Source organism: Mustelus asterias, chromosome 8, assembly GCF_964213995.1.
Source record: "Mustelus asterias chromosome 8, sMusAst1.hap1.1, whole genome shotgun sequence".
Lineage (NCBI taxonomy): Eukaryota > Metazoa > Chordata > Chondrichthyes > Carcharhiniformes > Triakidae > Mustelus > Mustelus asterias.
In genome coordinates, this window is record NC_135808.1 from 117,656,283 (window position 1) to 117,679,914 (window position 23,632).

Genomic DNA, 23,632 nt, shown 5'->3' on the forward strand with positions numbered 1-23,632 from the left:
ATGGAGAGAGAATTCAAAGCCAGCTTGGCAATAGACCATTCTTCCATTCACAGAAATTGGCTCAACTCACTGGGTTGATTTCCAGGTTAGGTGACCATGGGAACCCAGGTCTTGGCCAGCACTCAAGCAATTGCAACACCTCCAATGGTGGCACCCGAAGCAATCCTCTCTGAAAGAGCTGTTGATTTAGACTGACTGTGACATCAAGCCCAGGCTTTGGAGTGGGCTTGCGATAGCAACATTCGTTCCATTAGCCAAGTATCAAAGCATCAATCTCAATCACCCTCTATTGAATTTCTTCAAGGAATCATTCAGGGTTATTATTTCACTGTTAATGGTCTGGATCAATATATGGCCGGCTCTGTAGATAATGCATCCTGCAGTTTCACTGCCAGATATGGGAAAGGCACGTGTCCTACTGAATCCTGCCCTTGGTAATTAGTGGAATCACAGGCCGATAAACCTGGGCTGATTCAGCATCTTCCATGTGTAGTGTGTCGACAGCAGCAGGATACTGGCCATTCAGGATATAACCACCCACCACTTTGCATGGCTGAAAATTAGGCTGTCTGCCCAGCGAAAGGAATGAATCCTTTTTGGCGACTAAGTAGAAACAACTCCACAAACCCTTAAAAACCTTCTCATCAATAGGAATATTTGTAAACTTAACAAAAAATGTGTGATGACAATCTTTTACTTTTCCTACACCAGGACTCAAATTAAACCCCAGATTTTCCAATTGATTGGCACTGATCTTTTTCAAGCAATTCTGTATTCCCGTTGACAATCTGTGCCTAAATCACAAACTAACAAATGCTGCAAATAACCCAGCTAACACTTCAGCTAAACACAAGTAACTTGGCTTACATCGATGAGCGTTGTTACGGGGTACACTGTTCTGTCAATAATCTACTTAAAGGCACAAGTCCTCTGCTCCTTACTCCATGTTGTGTAATCTTGCATTTACCTCTTCAATTACTCGAAGGAACCTCCCATTTTCAATTCCTACATGTAATATGACTAGAGAAAATAAAACATGAGTTTGTTTCCAAAGGTTTCGGTAAGCGTGCTTAAAGGAAACACAAGTCCTCTTCCCAAAGGATCCTCCTTCACTTGTCAGTAAGTATGTATCTCTTGCCCCTCAAGATTCTCGCTCTTCTGTCATCACCCCGAAAATTGACCATGGCTTGCAACCCTGGGACTGGGACTCTTTTACCCTGGGACTGCTATGTGAATGTAGAAAATAGAAGAAATAAAACAATAGTCAACTTTCTGTGAAACTGATTATGATAATGGGCGGCAAATGATGATAAGCAGCACAGTGACACAGTGGTTAGCACTGCTGCCTCACAGCTCCAGGGACCCAGCTTCACTTCTGGCCTCGGGTGACTGCCTGTGCAGAGTTTGCACATTCTCCTCGTGTCTGTGTGGGTTATATGAATTAACCATGAATTAACCGGGTGCTCCGGTTTCCTCTCAGTCCAAATATGTGTAGGTTATATGAATTAACCATGGTAAATGTCCAGGGTTACAGGCATAGGGTGGGGGAAGGGCCAGGTTGGGATGCTCTATTGGAGAGTCGGTGCAGATCTGATGGGCCGAATCACCTCTTTTCACACTGTAGGAATTCTATGATTCTAGGTGGTGGCAAAATTAGCCCCAAAGTGCTGGATCATAGAATCCCTCCGGTACAGAAGGAGGCCATTCGGCCCATCGAACCAGTACCGACAACAATCCCACCCAGGCCCTATCCCACGTACTTACCCGTTTATCTAAGTCAAGAGAGCTCCAGTGATAGATGACTCGGAGTCGAATCCTCCATTCATGTGCAGGGATACCCAGCCAGCTAAAAGTCTAAAAGCACAGAGCATAGTGTTGGAGTCTCAACCCTGAAGAACGTGGAGAATGAACAATATACCAAGTATAAATATAATTCCAGGAATAACTGAGAATATATAGGAAGAATACAGGGTAGGAAAAAGACCTAGATACAACAAGTTGCATGACAGCAGCACGGAAACAACAAGTTATTCTCTTGCTTGTGTTGCAGTGATGAAAATCATTTTGTGCAAGTTCAGTTATCCTTAACCCCATCACGTGAACTTTATTCTGCAGCCTAACCTTGGAGCCACCTTCTACACACGTTTCTGTACATTCTGTCATCTGCAGATAACACTGCGGAGTGCTGCCAGGAGAATATGATGCTGCAGAAAATATAAAGGCATTTTTCAAAATATATTCTGAAAACCCTGACTCCATTGATCTCCTGGCTTCAAAGAAATTCTCTAGCTAGTCGGGAACAGGAGCACGATTGATGATGAGGGCAGAGATAAGTCAGGTTTTTCACTAAATGCATGTAATGGACAGAAATGATAGACTGGGTGTGTGCAAATTCTGAATATCTGTCCCCAGTGTGCGTGCCGTTAGTAAAGAAATGTTTCAGTGAGTTTTTTGATATCTACCAGCCTTAATAAACACACACTTAGAAGGACAAGGGCAGCAAGTGTGTGGGAGCAAAATTATCTCACAAGTCCCCTCTAAGTCACATGTCATCTTGAACTGGAGATATATTGATTTAATTTGTTTTATTATTGTCACATGTATTGGGAATACAGTGAAAAGTATTGTTTTTTGCGCGCCTTGCGGACAAAGCACACCGTTCATAGAGTACATAGGGGAGAAGGAAAGGAGAGGGTGCAGAATGTAGTGTTACAGTCATAGCTAGTGTGTAGAGAAATCAAAAAGGCCACAGTACAGAGACTGTGGAGAACTCAGTCCAGCAAGGCTAACAGAAATAAAACACAGGGAGGGTGGACAAAACATGACCAGACAGATGGTCTGAGAAAGCAGGGCAGAGAGCAAGGGAAGTCGAGATTTATTTATTTCAATGCAAGAGGCCTGACGGGCAAGGCAGATGAACTCAGGTCATGGATGTGTACATGGGACTGGGATATTGCCATTCTGCCATTCTTGCAGGATCAAAATCCTGCTGCAGCATTGTGGCTGGTCTGCAGCGATGCAACCCAACTCTTAAATTGCAGTTATTGTTGATGGTAGTTTGGTCACATTGTATTCTGGGAAATTATGTGTATGTGCCATGTGGGGGTTTTCAAGTGGGGAGGGAATGCAATATACTAGAAAAGGCGAACATTTTGTTATACTGCCCTCTCTGCTGCCTCCTCTGTTGGGGAGGTGTAAATACAGTTGTTCGATAATGGCTGCCTGTAGCATGTGATGGTCTCACTCATTATGTAATACACAACAGGTACAACTCCATTACGTGCAATAATTTTCTTGGCCTCATCCACCACTGAGTCCCTGAGAAGCTCTCCTACCCCTCCCAACCAATGAAGAGAAGCACCTGAAACAGAGAAAGTTATGGCCAGCTCTCACATAACTTTTAAATCTTGAAACATTGGAATGTTTCAATAGTGTGTTGAAGATTCTATGCTTAAAAGTCAGGGGTTCACAATGATCGGAAATAATGCCAATGGAAAACCATTTATGAAAATACTCATGCCAAGAATGACTTAATGCACTGAATAAATGGGATTCCCCCATTGGTGGTTCCGCCAAATTAATGGCAATTGATGGGAAAATCCCTGGTATTAGTTTTTTGCAACATTCCAAACTTGAGAAAATGAGTGCGGTGGATACCGGCTCAAATTTCTGTATGCTTTTGGTAACCCAATCATGTTTGATATGGGAGTGTATGATGTGCATGAATGTGGGTAACTAACGAGTCAGCTTCGTTGAAACATAGACACCCCGGTGAAAATGCTCTTGTAAATTCAAATTCCCAGCTCAAAATCAAAATGTGCGTTTCAAGATAGCTTTCTTCTTGAAAGCAAGACAATGATGTACCTATTACAATTTTTGCTGCACGATTATGCAATCAAGTTAATGGTTTTAATATAGATTAGCTGGCTCCCATCCAAAGTAAATTACGATAATTAAATTGAGGTAATAGAAAATAATTTAAATTCATAATGACAGCCCTGCAAATACTTGGCTTGGTCCTCTAGAACATGGACTATTTTCTCCTCACTTTTTGAAATCCCTTTTAAAACTATATTTATGCTCTGTACATTGTGTCCAATTTCTCAGATTGATTTAATTTCTTTTATGCATCCATTTCCAGTTAGATGTTCCTCTACAATTTTGTCTGTCACCAGTTCTTAACTGGCATGCGATGTGCTTTGCAGTTTGATGGGTTTCTATTCGATTCTATTTTACTGTTAGATAATGGATCTGGTTTTAACTTTGGATCAGATTTGAGTTGGGCGATGAATTCTATTTAAGACTCACCTGCTTCACTTGAAGGCAGGACACACAAAGGAACTTTAATTTCTGCACCTTATTATATTCTCATTGATGGATTTTGCGACTGAATTTCCAGGCCCAATTGAAAACCTGGGATAGACTTCCACCAGGTACGTCAATCCAGTACTTCAGTTATGTGCATCGATTAGGCAATCTGGGGTTGTTCTCCATGGGGAAAAGAAATATAAGAGGATGTTTCATGGAGGTGCTCAAAATCATGAGGGGCCCGGACAGATTTGATAGGAAAAAACTGTTCCCAAATCTGAGGTCCCTATCTCCATCAAGAAGATGACCATCATTCCTGTACCAAAGAAAGGCCAGGCAGCGTGCCTTAATGACTATCGCCCAGTGGCTCTGACATCCATCATTATGAAGTGCTTCGAAAGGTTAGTCATGGCATGAATCAGTTCTAGCCTCCCAGATTATCTGTATCCAATACAGTTCACCAATCGCCGCAACAGGTCCACAGCAGACACCCTCTCCCTGGCCCTACGCTCAACCCCTGAAATACTTAGATAACAAAGACACCTATGTCAGACTCCTATTTATCGACTACAGCTCAACCTTCAACACCATTTTTCCTACAAAACTCATCTCCCAACTCCGTGGCCTGGGGCTCAGCTTCCCCTCTGTGACTGGATCCTAGCCTTCCTAATCCCAGACCACAATCAGTAAGAATAGGCAACAACACCTCCTCTACGATCATCCTCAACACCGGTGCCCCACAAGGCTGTGTCCTTAGCCCCTACTATACTCTTTATACACCTCCTCCAACCTGTACACAAAAAGCTGGACAAATCCAACCCAGCCAATTACCGCCCAATCAACCTACTCTTGATCATCATTAAACTGATGGAAGGGGTCATCTACAGTGCTATCATGCAGCGCCTGCTCAGTGACACCCAATTTGGGTTTCGCCAAAGTCACTCAGTTCCTGACCTCATTACAGCCTTGGTTCAAACATGCACGAAAGAGTTGAATTCCAGAGGTGAGGTGAGAGTGACAGCCCTTGACATCAAGGCCGTATTTGACTGAGCGTGCCATCAAGGAGCCCTAGCTCAACTGGAATCAATGGGTATCAGCGGGCAAACACTCCGCTGGTTGGAGTCATACCTGGTGCATAGGACGATGGTTGTGGTTGTGGAGGATCAGTCATCTCAGCTCCAGGACATCTCTGCAGGGAGACTTGAACCCCGACTCAAGGGCAAGAGTACTACCATCAAGCCAAGAATAACACCTCACATTTAGCCTCCATTATCAACCTGCTGTGATTTAATAGACCCAACTGCTGCTCATCCAGGTAGTTACATAGGAACATGGGAAATAGGAGCGGGAGTAGGCAATTCAGCTCTTCAAACCCACTCCGCCATTTAACATGATCATGGCTGATCTTATCTTGGTCTAAACTCCACTTTCCTGCCTGTTCCCCAAAGCCCTTTATCCCACTTTTCATCAGAAACATCTCTATTTCATTCTTAGGGTGGTGTCCTAGGCCCAACAATCTTCAGCTGCTCCATCAATAACGTTCCCTCTCATCATGTCAGAAGTGGGGATGGTCGCTGATGATTGCACAATATTCAGCACCATTTGTGATGACTCAGATACTGAAGCAGTCCATGTTCAAATGCAACAAGATCTGGACAATATCCAGGCTTGGGCTGACAAGTGGCAAGTAACATTCGCACCACACAAATGCCAGACAATGACCATCACCAATAAGTGACATCCTAACCACGTAATATTCAATGCTGTTACCATCACTGAATCCCCCACTGTTAACATCCTTGGGGTTTCCATTGACCAGAAACTCACCTGGACTCACCACACAAACACAGTGGCTACAAGAGCAGGTCAGAGGCTAGGAATACTGTGGCGAGTAACTCAACTCCTGAAGCCGCAAAGCCTATCCACCATCTACAAGGCACAAGTCAGGAGTGTGACGGAATACTCCTCACTTGCCTGGATGGGTGCAGCTCCAACAACACTCAAGAAGCTTGACACCATCCAGAACAAAGCAGTCTGCTTGATTGGCACCACATCCACAAACATCCACTCCCTCCGCCACCGACGCTCAGTAACAGCAGTGTGTACTATCTACAAGATGCACTGCAGAATTTACCAAAGATCCTTAGACAGCACCTTCCAAACCGACAACCACTTCCATCTAGAAGGGCAAGGGCAGCAGATACATGGGAACACCACCACTTGCAAGTTCCCCTCCAAGCCACTCACCATCGTGACTTGGAAATATAATGCGATTCCTTCACAGTTGCTGGGTCAAAATGCTGGTATTCCCTCCCTAACAGCATTGTGGGTCAACCCACATTCAAGAAGGCAGCTCACCACCACCACCTTCTCAAGGGCAACTAGGGATGGGCAATAAATTCTGGCCAGCCAGCGACGCCCATGCCCCACAAATGAATAAACAAAAACTCACCTACCCTCCCCCCACACCCAACCCCTTTTCTCTGTATGCCTGCAATTATTTTCACTTCAGATAGCAGGAATGTATATCTCAATGTATGTTCCATGGTTAGTCAGAAGCTTTTTCCCAGGATGGAAGAGTCAATTACCAGGGGGCATAGGTTTAAGGTGTGAGAGGCAAGCTTTAAAGGAGATGTACGAGGCAATTGTTTTACACAGAGGGGGGTGGGTGCCTGGAACTCACTGCCGGGGGAGGTAGTGGAAGCAGATACAATAGTGACTTTTAAGGGGCGTCTTGACAAATACATGAATAGGATAGGAATGGTGGGATGTGGTCCCCGGAAGGGTAGGGGGTTTTAGTTCAGTCGGGCAGCATGGTCAGTGCAGGCTTGGAGGGCTGAAGGGCCTGTTCCTGTGCTGTAATTTTCTTTGTTCTTTTCTTCAAAGACAGGTCGTGTTCTCTTTAGTTTCCTTTCATTTCCAGGAGTGCTGAAAGAGTACTGTGGGAATCACTCATGTCCAGCCTGCTCTCTGACAGATCAGTGGATGTGATGAGTTCTAGCCTCAAGGGAGTGGTGTGGATGGCATGGTATATGTTGCCCTCTCTGGGGTGTGGGTGCACTTGCTCCTTCAACCATTATCCATTGGAGCATCAAAAACAAGTAGGGTTAGAATGCTGTGTCACAAGCCAAAGTGAAGCAATCCACAAGTGAGCAGAGACAGTTGACCTGGGTTCGATTCTTAGCCCTCGCAGTTTATCAATTTTTATTTACCTGGCAGGAGTGAAATCATGAACACCTGGCAGGGTTGCACTTCTCAGCCTTTTGGCTAAGTCAAGCGTCAAGATCAAGCCCAAGATTGGGTGCAACACCTTGTCTTGTCAGCTTGGATCCTGTGTGTCTCTCTTGTGGGGACCACAAACTGGATTCAATTGAAATTTGGATTTTGGAGCAAGTAAGGAAATGGATTCAGGTCTGCCCGGACAACTCTGCACATTGCCTTTGTAACTTTAAGAAAGGAAACATGGCAGCCGGTCTGTGCACAGCAAGCTCCCACAATGAGAAACGATCAGGCAATGGTTTATAATGACTTTGGTTCATTAGTAAATATTAGCCAAGACACACAGAGGAACTCGGCTGAAAATTGTCCCCCAGGATCCATCTGAGGGCAGAAGGGATTTAGCAACTCGCCTGAAAAATCACAACTCTCAGGTTAAAAAGGCGTTTAATGTGTTTGCAGGGAGACTTGAACCCGACTCAAAGGCAAGAGTACTACCATCAACCCAAGAATTACACCTCACATTCAGCCTCCATTATCAACCTGCTGTGATCTAATCGACCCAACTACTGCTCATCCAGGTAGTTACATAGGAACATGGGAAATAGGAGCGGGAGTAGGCAATTCAGCTCTTCAAACCCACTCTGCCATTTAACATGATCACGGCTGATCTTATCTTGGTCCAAACTCCATTTTCCTGCCTGTTCCCAAAACCCTTTATCCCTCTTTTCATCAGAAACATCTCTATTTCATTCTTAGGGCGGCACGGTGACACAGTGGTTAGCACTGCTGCCTCACAGCGCCAGGGACCCAGGTTCAATTCCCAGCTTGGGTCACTGTCTATGTGGAGTTTGCACGTTCTCCCTGTGTCTGTGTGGTTTTCCTCCGGGTGCTCCGGTGTCCTCCCACAGTCCAAAGACGTGCTGGTTAGGTGCATTGACCCGAACAGGCACTGGCGTGTGGTGACGAAGGGAATTTCACAGTAACTTCATTGCAGTTTTAATGTTATCCTTACTTGTGACTAATAAATAAACTTTAAATAAACTTTAACTGAATCTGTTGATTGATTCTGCCTCCAGTGCACTCTGGGCAGTGAGTTCCACAGATTGACTCAGATAGGGTTTCTGTTGCTGCTCCTCATCCTTCTTCAACTGATCTGTCCGTCCAGAATCAAGAAACCAAAATGGCTCCCAATTTTAGCTGTAGTGCTAACTCAGGGTAAGGCAAGCAAAATCAAAAAGAGAACATCTCCAAACTCTGGAATTCAGTACCCTAAGAAGTGCAGAGATCCTGTTAATCCCAATGGTAAGAAGTCTCACAACACCAGGTTAAAGTCCAACAGGTTTATTTGGTAGCAAATATCATAAGCTTTCGAAATGGTTGCAGGTGAGGTTAAAAAACAAGCAGTTTATAGCTAAAGTTTATTCATTAGTCACAAGTAGGCTTACATTAACACAACAATGAAGTGACTGTGAAAATGCCCTAGTCGCCACACTCCGGTGCCTGTTCGGGTACACTGAGGGAGAATTTAGCATGGCCAATGCACCTAACCAGCACATCTTTCGGACTGTGGGAGGAAACCAGAGCATCCGGAGGAAACCCACGCAGACACAAGGAGACATGCAAGCTCCGCACAGACATTGACCCAAGCTGGGAATCAAGCCCGGGTCCCTGGCACTGTGAGGCAGCAGTGTGCCACTGTGCTGCCCCCAATCTCGGATGTGGAGATGCCGGCGTTGGACTGGGGTAAGCACAGTAAGAAGTCTCACAACACCCAATCTCAGGCCACGGAGGAGAAACTGCAGGAAGATGGCTGTGCAGGTCTTATCATGGATGAACAAGATTGAGGGGCTAACCTACAAGTGTGAAAGTATTATCTATGAGTTTTTCTCAACTGTTGAGTGGTACTCAAGCAGGCGGTTGGTTGTGGATAGAGCGAGTGCGTGGCTATCACTATCCTCCTGGATAATCCCAAAATAGTTGTCAGTTTTGACCTCGGGAAGCAAACCACACTGAAGCTTGTTCTGATGCATCTAGCTCTCGTGATGGAGAGTTCGGTCAGTTGTGCAGCGCACACTTTCGAGTTTGTAGCATTCTGATTTAAGAGAGAGGAGCTGAGGGTTGCTCTGGAGAATGGATGTGGTTGAGAGGACATTCATTGATTCACTGGGAACAGAGATAGTGAAGATAGAGCCATTATGGGAGTTAGCCAAGGCAGCGGTAACATGATAAGCGATAGTCAGGAATTTGCAGAATAATACTATTTGCGATCTTTTGCCATGGATCGATGACGAATGTAGGGAGATTGGAAAACAGACCAGAATATTAGTTTAATTTGGCAGATCATTTAAATAATATAAGTAAGAGAGGGCTAATAGCATCAATAATTGACATAGTTTGCCCTATCACAACTAAAAGTTTATTTAAAATTGAGAATGCAAAACTTAAAGTCCGAGATACTCAGTTAAAAATTAATTTTAAGATGTTATTTTGACAATTGTATTTGAATTATCCAGAAATGTCTACAGTTTTCCAGAGCTAAGGGGAGAAGTTTAAGGGAGATGTGCGGAGGAAGTTTTTCACACAGAGAGTGGTGGGTGGATGCCTGGAACGCGCTGCCAGGGGAGGTGTTGGAAGCAACATTTAAGAGGCATCTGAATGGGTGCATGAATAGGGAAGGAATAGAGGGATACGGACCGAGTAAGGGCAGAAGGTTTTTTTTAGTTTAGTTACGGCATCATGAATGGCATGGCTCTTAAATATCGCTAATGCACCTGCTTCCACCACCTCCTCTGGCAGCGCGTTCCAGGCACCCACCACTCTCTGCGTGAAGAACTTTCTCCGTACATCTCCCTTAAACTTCTCTCCTTAGCTTTGGAAAACTGTAGAAGGGTTTTTCTTTCAGTTAGGCATCATGATCGGCAGAGGCTTGGAGGGCCGAAGGGCCTGTTCCTGTATTGTACTTTTCTTTGTTCTTTAAGTAGATGAGACATCACTTCTGAGTCAATGAGTTTGCTTTTTATTCTGTCGCTATTTGTTGATGGAAGTCTTCCTCATTAACATTTGCAAAGCTGTGAAGGGGAACCTGAAAACAACACTTTACTCATCATATTGCTGGCTGCAAATTTGACTTTCTATCTATTTAAAAAGGTCCCTGAGAACATAACTGTCCCAGCTTCTCCGACTTAAAATATTGTAATGTGCACCTTTTCGACAAAAGCTAAATGTCAACGGTCTGGTAATTTGAGGTATTTTACGGAAATAATTTTTCTTCCCCTAATTCTGACTGACATTCATCTCTGAATTACTTGTCGACTTTTAATTGATTCAAGTTTCTTTTGGAGGCACTGATATCGCGTGTGCAGGTTTGTAGGAAATATCCTGTCACAGATGAGTAAGAGCAAGATTAAAAACTCAACTGCCAGCGCTCAGTACTCAACATGAACCATGTCTTCAGGCTTTGACTTTTCCCCCAGGTGTCATTAGCATTTTCATTTTGGGAAAAAAAATAAGGGTCTGTAGTGCACGCAGTAAAAAAAAAATTCAACCTGTGGTTTAAATTATTGATTTTTTGAATATTGGAGCAGTATTTCAAATGAATTTTGTCAGACTTTGGGGAGGAGATTTCAAAAAGTAATTTGATATAAAGAAATGCTTGTATATCTCCCAGATACCCCATCAAAGCGTGCTATCCTGAACCATTTCCTATCTGGGTAATAGTAATTGAGGATTTGAGGTATATCATATTTTGATCAATAGCGGTATAGAAAATTCAGAGCCAATGAAAAATATAACCAATATGTGTTTTAATGGCTCTCAACGTACTGTGACCAAGTTCAGCTCACCAACAGGGTAAAACGACCAAGTGGATTTTAAACTGTCAAAGCTGAACTTCGCAGTTCTGAAATATTAAATTTCAGTACAAATAGCTTGAACGCTCTTAATGAAGAAATTCATTTTCCTTCAAGGAATAAGAAATGTGAATCTCATCTCTCCTGTCTGGGCTGGATTTTACAGCCCTCCACCAGGTGTGCTTGAAGGTTGGGGGCAGGGAGGCGTGGGAGGCGCTTGTAAAATGCAGCATCTGCCATCTTCTCAACTACTTCGCCCTGTCTCCTGCTTTACAGGGCATGATGGAGGCAGGGATGTCCTGCTTGCCCGTTGAGGCTGCTACTTGGCCAACTCATGGCCACTTAAGTCCTCATCGTACCCTCGCTGTTATTCTACCCGTGACAGGGCAGGTCAGGCCAGATGGGTAGCCTAACAGGCTTTACCGGTTGAGCAGGTTTGGGCAAGAAGGAGAAGGTCCAGTTCACTTTATCCACCAGAGTTTTCCCCTCCCAAGGTCATACCCCCCCACTTTAATCCTCTCTGCAGCCTGTCGAACCCTGCCCCCTGCACTCCTCCCTCCCCTCTCCCCAGCCTCCCTCCCTCCCTTCCCTCTCCCCAGCCTCCCTCCTGCCTCTCTCCCCTCAGCCTCCCTCCTTTCTCCCCCCAGCCTCCCTCGCCTCCCTCCCCTCTCCCCAGCATCCTTCCCCTCCCTCCCCTCTCCCCAGCATCCTTCCCCTCTCCCTTCCAGCCTTCTTCCCAACCCCCCCCCCCCGAACCTACCAATCGGCCAGCAGCTTCTTAAGTGGCACTTCCTCCCCAGGCTCCCACCTAACTTTAGGGGGAGGGGGGGCGATATGGTGTCCGTAAAATGCAGCCATCTCTCTCTCTCTCATCTCTGATTCTTGTTCACTAAAATCACATCTCAGCCAAAGGCATCAGGCCTGAAGACATGAAACTAAGCTGCCATAAAGTCATTTATCATGCCTCATAAATCAAGTCGATGTAAGTAGCAATGAATAAGGAGGCCATTTGGTCCATCTCACCAATGATCTTACTGTCCCTGGAACAATTTCGGAAACTTTTCCTGCACTAGAGTGACGACAGACCATTACTTAGTCTGTGTGAAATGCTTCTTGATATCAGTGCCTTTTGCTAATATACGTTACTTCTTCTAAGCTTTTAGTTGAAATTCAAGTTTGTGCTTTAACTTGGAATAGTGTTCTGGATTAATCTTTTCTATTCTACTTGGTATATTTGAAGCTTTCTGAAATAACTCCTCAGAGACCGGTGTCCCTTCACCAAATTCTCTTTATTTGCAAACTCAATTCCGCTCCTAGAGTGCTTCAGGTACAGAGTCAGAATCAGGAGTGCAGTGGAACTGACACTCCCATATTTATGTACAGGTGAGGTTCCCTGATTGGGCAGGCAATGATGACCTCAATCATGGAGCTCATACTCCAAGAGCCCAACCTTATGGGTCTCCCTGGTCCCCACTCATTTGTCCCCGATTCCATTTGCCCTAACCTTATTCTGAGTTGGTCCATCCCTGTAACAACACACTTGCAACTTAACACTTAGTTCTCAATTCTCAGATCATGGATACTCTCAAGAAGGGATTTGAAACATCATTTTCATGGCCATCATGCTTTTCATTCCTGTACAGAACGGCAGTGATCTAACACTTGTATGCCCTTACTTCTTTAAAGTTTATTTATTAGTGTCACAATTAACACTGCAATGAAGTTACTGTGAAAATCCCCTAGTCACCACACTCCGGTGCATGTTGGGGTACACTGAGGGAGAATTTAGAATGGCCAATGCATCTAACCAGCACATCTTTTGGACTGTGGGAGGAAACTGGAGCACCTGGAGGAAACCCACGCAGACACGGGGAGAATGTGCAGACTCCACACAGACAGTGACCCAAGCCGGGAATCGAACCCAGGTCCCTGGCACTGTGAGGCAGCAGTGCTAAGCACTGTGCCATCGTGCCGTGCACTCCCTGACTTAAGAGGCAGAGGTGCTCCCAGCTGAAGTGCTTCTGAGATATGAAAGTTCAGGACAGTGGACACAGGCCTTCACTCCCACAAAGAGAGCAACATTGGAAGATGAATGTCAGTAGAAATCTTTATGCAGCATCTCGCTTTATGCAGTCCAATTGGAGCTTTTGAGAAGGAGACTGTTCTGATTCAGAGAAGTCCTCATAAGACTGATGTTGCCTATAAATTTCCTGGTGGGGGTGGGGTAATATCTGGAAAACTGCATTCAGTTGGCACACTGCCTCATTTCCTTCCTTTCCGCTAGCGTTGCTCTTCCTCTTCAATAATAATGCCATAGAGTGGAATATCTAGGCAAAAAGTAATATCAGGCGGTTTATTGATTATTGATGGTATAAAAACCAAAAGAAAAGATTGAAAAAGTATTTCTAAGTATTATTAATCAGCAAGCAAAGTTTGTAGACTCTTCAAAACTTGCAAACTCCTCCGTTCTACATTGAGCAGATGGCACGGGCAGGTGCTACTCGGCGATATTTGGGATAACATACTCAGAGTGAAAAAGTTAGTAAAGGGGGGTAGGGATAAATCAATGAACTCACATCTACAGTGCTGTTAGCTGACAGACTTACCTCAGCTCAGTTGGTACTTGGTGAACAGGTCACAGGAAAAACTAAAAACATTGAGGAAATGCATCAAAAAGGCAAGTGAGCATGTCTGAAGTGAAGCATGTCTGGCAACAAGGAACAAACCTTCATCGCTCTGAAGCCAGATGGCATCCAGAGAGGCATTGCTGGTGAAGTCATCAAATGCTTTGAACAGAAAGGTTTTAAGCTTGCCGCCATGAAACTCCTTCAGGCTCCCATGGATCTGCTTTTCAGATAAGCCTTTCTATTCCAAGTACATGAGTTCTGGCCCTATTATTGCAATGAACAAAGAACAGAGAACAGTACAGCACAGGAACAGACCCTTCGGCCCTCCAAGCCTGCACCGATCATAATGCCTGCTTTAATTAAAACCGTATACATTTACAGAGTCCACATCCTTCCATTCCCATCCTATTCATGTATTCATCTAGATGCCCCTTAAATGCCGTTATCGTACCTGCTCCCAGCAACTCTCCGGGTAGCGCATTCCAGACATGCACCACCCTCTGTGTAAAACACTTGCCTCACACATCTCCTTTAAATGTTTCCCCATGCACCTTTTTCCTGCGACCTGTTCACCAAGTACCAACTGAGCTTACAGGTAATGGGGGTGTGGGAAGGTCTGAATGTGATGGAGACTGGTAGAGTGATGCTTGGTGAGATCAATCCTTGTAACTCTAAACCTGGAACAATTTGTGGTGATTTCTGTAATTCAGACTGGCAGGAACATCATCCGTGGCAGTGACTCTGGAGCAAGTGCACAGAAGGAGATTAAACTTTGGTTCAAACGTGGGGAGGTGGTGGAACACCAGAACTGTGTCCAGGACTGGATCTATGAGTAAATCATTCCACAATTGCGTGCCTGTGGCCTGTCTGAATCATTCCAAATTGTCATCAGAAGTTTTATTTTTTTTTACTGGTTTCCAATAATGTCTTAATCCTGAATATTGGAGCAAATAACCGTACAATAAATGAATTGAAAAATAAAAAAAAGGCAAGTGGCACTAATGTCTTAAATCTGACTTTACCAGCTGACAGTAATTCCTACACCATTTCAATGTCTCCAAGGAAGATTGAGAAGTAGAATAGTAAGGGAGTGCAGATGAAAGAATATGTGCTAAATGTCGCAGTCCTATTCCTCAACTTACGCAACCTGCAAACACAACTCCTAAGGAGAGCATTAGATTGGTGATTTTACTCATAATTTAAAGTGTGTTACAAATCATTGCGAGCAATCATTATCCTTCCATTGCGAATCTAGCTCACTAAGTTATTTGCTTTAACTCAGCAAGCATTTTATGAGCTTTCAGTCAAATGGTTGCCTCTGATTGGTGTTAGAACTTCTGACAACTGTGATAAACTGACTGATGATTCATTCTCAATGGAGTAAGTGGTAAATAAAGTTTTAGCCGTCTCCAGCTAGAAACCTGTGTCTGAATTGCTCTGTATCGTAAGCATGGTTTGAAATCTTTTTGAGGCAAGAATTGATGACACATTTTCCAAATCCCTTTGGACAGAAGTACACTTCATACAGAGTCCTTTTTGTTTACAGTTCATCAATCAACATCTACTTTTCTTTACATTTTTTTTGTCTGCTTGTCCACCATATTGACATTAGTTGATGACTGAAGTGCACCATGCTCCTAACTAGTATTTTCAATTGTTAACAAGTAAACTGATCATTATGATCACGTTGTAAGAACATATGAATTAGAAGCAGGTTTAGACCATTTAGCCCCTCGAGCCAGCTCTGCCATTCAATAAGATCTAATTTTAACCTCAACTTCACTTTCCTGTCTCTACCCTCAATGACCTTTCACCTGCTTGCTTTTTTTTTGAGTCATTCATGAGACATGGGCCAGTATTTATTGCCCATCCCTAGTTGCCCTTGAGAACGTGGTGGTGAGCTGCCTTCTTGACAACTGAGTGGCTTGCTAGGCCATTTCAGAGTCAGCCACATTACTGTGACTCTGGAGCCACGTGTAGGCCAGACCAGGCAGGATGGCAGGTTTCCTTCCCTAAAGGGGCGGCATGGTGAAACAGTGATTAGCACTGCTGCCTCACAGCGCCAGGGTCTGGGGTTCAATTCCGGCCTCGGTTGACTGTCTCTGTGGAGTTTGCACTTTCTCCGTGTGTCTGCTTGGGTTTCCTCCGGGTGCTCTGGTTTCCTCTCACAGGGTGGGGTAATCGGAGGGGCAGCAATGTGGGGGTCGCAGAGCTGACCAGCGATCGAGCTGGCCAGCTCATTTCCCCAACAGACACTAGAGTGTGGCGATGAGGGGATTTTCACAGTAACTTCATTGCAATGTTAATGTAAGCCTAGTAAGCCTAGGGCGGCATGGACAAGTTGGGCCGAAGGGCCTGTTTCCATGCTGTAAACCTCTATGACTCAAGTTGTGATGAATAAATAAACCTTATTTTTACTTTATCCTAGTCAGTTTAAGGCACTCAACAAAGACTCATGTTTGTCTCCTGCTTCATCACCATCCATTCTTTCCCAGTCCTCTACTGGTAAAGAAATGAATAAATAGCTTTGTATAAAATTTCTTTCATTGCCTTGGAATGTCCCACAGCCTATTGGGTATTTTGAACGTGTAATCACTGCTGTAATGTAGGAATACAAACATGCATCTATATAACCAAGCTTTGGCATTCTATGTAGCCACTGGAAAGCTCCAGACTCCAGCTGGGCTCTGGCCAAGGAGCTCATATTTAATCCTGCAGAGCATCACGTCTAATTGGAGTGTTTAGATATTGGACGTCTTTGCAGCCCCAAAGTGGGATTGTTTGTCTAGATACAGAAAGCAGGCTCCCCCCCTCCCCCCCCCCCAACAAGAAGGAAATCTGAGTGCCAATTGCTTTAATGGGTTTCCATGAACTGAAATTAGTTTGAAGCAGAGATGAAATCTAAGCTGCATAATTCTTTAGTCCTGGTGCTGGAACATAGTTTAATGTTTCCAATATCAGATCCTTTGTAGCCCTGCTTTAAAAACGACAAGAGTCTGCTTAAATACAAGCATTGTAGGGGCGGCATGGTGGCACAGTGGTTAGCACTGCCACCCCTTGGCAATGCCCTATGCTCGGTGGGCAATGCCGATTCCCGGCTTGGGTCACTGTCCGTATGGAGTTTGCATGTTCTCCCCGTGTCTGCGTGGGTTTCCTCCGGGTGTTCCGGTTTTCTCCCACAGTTCAAAGATGTGCTGATTAGGTGCATTTACCTATGCTAAATTCTCCCTCAGCGTACCTGAACAGGTGCCTGAGTGTGGCGACGAGGGGATTTTCACAGTAACTTCATTGCAGTGTGAATGTAAGCTTACTTGTGACTAATAAATAAACTTTTGTTGAATATCACAGCCGTTAAAAATCACCTAATGCCAGAAGCCAAAAGTCTTTGAATTGTAATAACCCAGCCAGCTAAATGAAAATCTGGAAGAAAAAGAGTTAAGTACCTCCATTCCCATCCAGATCTTGGGAAAATGGTCACCCAATGGTCCTAGATCTTAAATCAATGAGTCAGTGACTCTTCCTGGCTTATCTACTTCCCATCAAGCCTTTGCAGCCAATGAGAATCTTTTACAGCATCTCAATCACTGCCTACTGCCTACCATTTATGTTCAGATCAAACCCATCGAATGAAAATGATGGTTCTTATTCTGGATCTGGCTACAAACATGGACATACCGTTGAACAGAGATGTCCTAAGGTATGACTTTCCATGTAATTAAAGATGCAACAACCTTGGAATAGTTACCATTGTGTATGGAAATATTAAACAAAGAAACTGTGGGTGGGGTTTTACGGACACGATCGCCCCAAAGCCGGAAAATCCCGACTGAGGTCAACGGACCTTTGCAAGGTCCATGTCCTGCACACCACAATTCCTGTGGCGAGTGGGATGGGAAAATTCTGCCCATTATTTCTTTCATATTCTTTATCCTTTGTTCTCCACATACCTAATTGTCCATACTCTTACCTTCTACATATTATGTAAGGATTGCTTATGTCACTTATTTTGGGCATTTACATATACTGCACTTCATGGAATCATAAACTGGTTACACCATAGAGGGAGATCATTCAGTCCACCCTGTCAATGCTGGCTCTCAGCAAGCACAACTCTGCTGGTTCCAGATGAGCACTTGGGACAAGGTTATGAACCAAGTGCTGGAAAATAAATTAGAATAGACAGGTGCATGATGGCTAGTGCAGACATGATGGGTCAAAGGGCCTCTTGCTATCCTGTAAAGCTCCATGAGTTTATAACACTCCCCTTTCCCCATAGCTCTGCGTTTTTTTTCTCTCTTCAAATGCTTATCCAATTCCCATTTGAAAACCCAATTGAGTCTCAGTGTCAGTCTCAGGCAGTGGATTCCAGATTCCATGTCGCCATTGCTTCTTTTGCTAATCATCTAAAATCAGTAACTAATGGAACAGTTTCTCCCTATCTACTATGCCGAGATTCCTCATGATTTTGAACCCCACTATCAGCTCTCTTTTTTTAAGTTCCTCTTCTGTAAGGAGAACAGTCCTGGTTTAGTTTATCGAGATAATTGAAGTTCCTCATCGCTGGAACCATTCAAGTAAATCCTTTCTGCATCCTCTTTCATGCCTTCCTCCTTGTGTTGCCCAGAATTGGACAGAGTATTCCAGTTGAGGCTAACCCAGTGTCTATAAAGTTCCTTCATAAATTCTGTACCCTCTGCCTCTAATTATAAAGTAAGAAGTCTCACAACACCAGGTTAAAGTCCAACAGGTTTATTTGGCAGCAAAAGCCACTAGCTTTCAGAGCGCTGCTCCTTCATCAGGCAAGTGGGAGTTCTGTTCACAAACAGGGCATATAAAGACACAAACTCAATTTACAAAATAATGGTTGGAATGCGAGTCTTTACAGGTAATCAAGTCTTAAAGGTACAGACAATGTGAGTGGAGAGAGCATTAAGCACAGGTTAAAGAGTTGTGTATTGTCTCCAGACAGGGCAGCTAGTGAGATTTTGCAAGCCCAGGCAAGTCATGGGGGTTACAGATAATGTGACATGAACCCAAGATCCCGGTTGAGGCCATCCTCATGTGTGCGGAACCTGGCTATTAGTCTCTGCTCAGCGACTCTGCGCTGTCGTGTGTCGTGAAGGCCGCCTTGGAGAACGCTTACCCGAAGATCAGAGGCCGAATGCCTGTGATCGCTGAAGTGTTCCCCAACAGGAAGAGAACACTCTTGCCTGGTGAATGTCGAGCGGTGTTCATTCATCCGCTGTTGTAGCATCTGCATGGTCTCCCCAATGTACTATGCCTTGGGACATCCTTTCCTGCAGCGTATCAGGTAGACAAACGTTGGCCGAGTTGCAAGAGTATGTACCTGGTGGATGGTGTTCACGTGAGAACAGTAGTGGTGATGAAGGCTGAGAATGGGGCACAAAGTGTCCATTAAGTGATCGCAATGTGAGAACGGCAGAACAGAGGTACAGATTGTTAAGGGATTACCTGAGGAATGTGTAAGTTGCCCACTCTATACATTGGTCTAGTCTAAAAAAATAACCATTCATGACTATTGAGTTTCCTGTCGCTGAGTCAACACACTGCCACTCTTCCTTTCACTGCAAAGGCTTCACCTGTGTGATTGGTTGATGTATTATTGTTTTGGGACATGGTGGCCACAAGGAAGATTAATGTCACTTCAAGTAAGTATACACATTATATATACGGAAGCACGTAAGGCACATATTGCTTGTCTATTTGAAACAAAATCTCTGCGTCACTCTACCGGTTAAAAAGATGGAGCATGGCCACATGAGGGTGCTGTATGTATATACATTTTCTAAAGGTACAGAAAGGTAGAGGTCACAAGGTTCAAGACTAATGGGCCTTAAAAAGGTGGTTGTCTCTAGTTCTTGTTTTTCCCATAATGGCATGCTAACTTTATCTGCGGCACTGTTTTCAATCTGAAGGATAACTTCCTTTCATGAATGAAGTTCATTCGGGTGAATGATCTAGTTCTTTTTCTGAGACGGTTCAGACCATTTTAAATTGTGCGTTCACCAAATTTAGATGAGACTCTTAGTTCTCAGCATTATAGAGAACAACTGCTAAATCTTTACATGAAAGAGCGAGCCTTTTATGTTTAAAATGTGCAAGGACAAGCCATCACTACAAAATGTGAGCCACTCGTGATGCAGTAGTTGAGTTATGGCTGGCTATTAGATTATCTTAAATAATTGATAGATAGCATCTGCTAGTGGAGTACAGCTAATGAGGCATGGACTGTAATAGTTTTGTCAAATGAATTTTATTTTGACGTTGCAAAACTGGATCGCAAACAACTGCATTTAAAGTTAGATGAGATTTTCTTTGGCATAAAATGGAGCTCAAGTTTGTACCTGGCATTCCATTTCTGTTGCAACTTGGCATGCATTGCATAAAGTGCTAAAAGCACGTCACTGTATACTAACAGAGAAGCTCTGATTGGTTTTTTTGTTGCATCTATTTATAATGATTAATGCTTGGTCCTTTTTCAGTCACTATAATTATATGCTATAGCGATTTACTGTTGGAAATGAATAATCTAACAGCTTTGTGGAATTCAAATTGCTGATGTTATCAGTTATATCAATTCTTCAATTTCTAAATTGTTTTGATGTTTTAGAATGAACAAATGGATTCTTTGAAAAGTGAATTAGCAAAAGATTATGCTTATAATATTACTTTTACCTGCCTTTGTACCTGTGGTATTCAAACACAGTAAATTGGTCATCCATTGTTTTATATGAAAATTAAAGCAACCTAAATCGTTATTAATCTTTCAGAAAAATGCTGGGCGGCTCGTTGGCACAGTGGGTGGCACTGCTGTCTCACAGCGCCAGGGACCGGGTTCGATTCCTGGCTTGGATCACTGTCTGTGCGGAGTCTGCACGTTCTCCCCGAGTCTGCGTGGGTTTCCTCCGGGTGCTCCGGTTTCCTCCCACAGTCTGAAAGACATGCTGGTTAGAGACGCATTGGCCATGCTAAATTCTCTCTCCGTGTACCCGAGCAGGTGCCGGAGTGTGGCGGCGAGGGGATATTCACAGTAACTTCATTGCAGTGTTAATGTAAGCCGACTTGTGACACCAATCAGTAAACTTAAAAATATTATTGTTCTGTGCTCTTTTACATCTTTTAAAGTATGAACAAAATGGTGCCTACATGAAGGTCAGTGCATCAGGATTTCCAGAGGGTCCCAATGTGTATCTCAATCATACATCCGGTCTCCAATGATCCAAAGACTAGAATATTTGGGTAATATAGTCTGTCTATTATCATCATTAGACTTGACCTATTATAACATTGATCATACCTTGGCAAAAGAGGAAACAATTAAGTGCCTGGATAAGATTTAGAGTCATAGAGGTTTACAGCATGGAAACAGGCCCTTCGGCCCAACTTGTCCATGCTGCCCTATTTTTTTAAAAACCCCTAAGCTAATCCCAATTGCCCACATTTGGCCCATATCCCTCTATACCTATCGTACCCATGTAACTATCTAAATGCTTTTTAAAAGATAAAATTGTACCTGCCTCTACTACTACCTCTGGCAGCTTGTTCCAGACACTCACCACCCTCTGTGTGAAAAAATTGCCCCTCTGGACACTTTTGTATCTCCCCCCTCTCACCTTAAACCTATGCTCTCTAGTTTTAGACTCCCCTACCTTTGGGAAAAGATATTGACTATCTACCTTGTCTATGTCCCTCATTATTTTATAGACCTCTATGAGATCACCCCTCAGCCTCCTACACTCCAGAGAAAAAAGTCCCAGTCTATTCAGCCTCCTTATAACTCAAACCATCAAGTCCCGGTTTCATGTCAAGATGTATTAAGTAAGGTGATTAAATAGGATATTTCTTCATTTCTACACTTTGTGAGCTTAATTTCAAATACCTTATTGTTTCCATATAAATTATAGGTGAGTTATAATATTTATTAAAATGTTAGACAAACGTATCATATCAGCACGGTGGCACAGTGGTTAGCACAGCTACCTCACAATGCCAGGGACTTGGGTTCAATTCCAGCCTATCTGTTGTCACTATCTGTTTGGAGTTTGCACATTCCACCCGTGTCTGCGTGGGTTTTCTCCGAGTGCTCCGGTTTCCTCCCACAGTCCAAAGATGTGCTGGTTAGGTGAATTGGCCATGCTAAATTGCCTCTTTGTTCCACAAGATGTGCAGGTTAGGTGGATTGGCCATGGGTAAGATATTCTGTCAGAGTGTCAGTGCAGACTGGATGGGCCGAATGGCCTCCTTCTGCATTGTAGTGATTCTATGATATCAGCAGGATTTTTCTAGGATCCATTCATCTGCTCATTTTGTAAAAAGCATTGATGGAATTGTTTTCATAATAACCAAGATCACAATTGTGACGTGCACACTGTTCAAACTTCATTTAAAATGACTGCACCACCTCCAACTGTGTTTTCCTTTGATTGTGTCACCACCTCCTAAATCCATGTCCACCTTTCCTGCAATGCTATGTTTGAATCTTTCCAACCAGGTTACTGCTGCTGCCCAGTACTGAAATAGCCTTTAGTAGAGTCAAAAATGGCACCCTATGTGACTGCAATGTAGGTAATCTCATTCACCCTTCTCAACCTGTTTGCAGCCTTTGACACAGTTGACCACAGAATCATTCTCCATTGACCAACTGTTCATTTTGTAAAAAATGGTGGGGCTGCCCTCACCTGGTTCCATTCCTACATCACCAGTCAAGGTCAGCAAATCACGTGCATTGCCTCCCCTTTCCACTCCCACACAAAGACCTCCAGAGTCCCCCAAGGATTATGCTTCCTTCCCCTCCCCCTATGCATTGCTGTTCCTTGGCAGCCTCAACTGAAAACATATCAGGTTTCACGTGTACATGGCAGCACCCGCCTTTACCATCCCACCATCTTCTGATCCCTCAGGCTGAAGGGCCTTTTCCGCGCTCTATGACTCTATGACTGTGACTCAGCTTCTTCTGCTTTGTCACACTGTTTGTCTGGCACCTGATATTGAATGAGCAGAAATTCACTTCCATTAAACATTTGGAAAACTGAAATCCTTGTTTCATTCCAGAACTGACAACCCTGTGGCTTCAGTGGTGGCATTGGGAGGCCCCCACCCCCACCATCCTGAATAGGATATGAGCACAGAAGGGTGTCACTTAAGAGCCACCTCTGGGGAAAATAGCTATCTAGTTTGACTCCTGGCAAGGACGTGCCTTGGCACCCCAATCTGATCCCAACTTCAGGTTCCGCATGCCTGCGGGAAACAGATCACTTTGAGTAAGCTTCTGCTCCAAACCTGTATTTCCTTCAATTGCCATCTGATATTTCTTCTGCCTCGATGAAATGCCTTGAGACATATTTCTATGTTAAAAGCACTCCATATACGCAATTGTTGTTGACAGCTTCTTCCATCTGCATAAGATGAGATGTCATTCATTAAAAAGATCACACACGCAGTAGGCAGCTGAAGTACTTAGGTTACTATCCCACCACACAGCCATCTACCATTCAGTTCCCTCCTTTAACAATGTCTACATCGTCTAGAATTGGCAATGATAAATGGGTTGTGAGTGCTGCCTGAGTAATGAGCACACATGACTGTTGAGATGCATAGCACCTGCACGTT

The 23,632-nt window shown here is 43.9% G+C and overlaps 1 protein-coding gene and 1 pseudogene across 1 annotated transcript in view; both read left to right on the forward strand.

Moving 5' to 3' along the window:
* The window catches only part of LOC144497479 (dihydropyrimidine dehydrogenase [NADP(+)]-like), a 760,900-nt gene that overhangs the window by 507,296 nt on the left and 229,972 nt on the right, over positions 1-23,632 (forward strand). The gene's annotated exons all lie outside the window — the stretch shown is intronic.
* On the forward strand, positions 14,079-14,838 carry LOC144497970 (nucleoside diphosphate kinase-like; annotated as a pseudogene).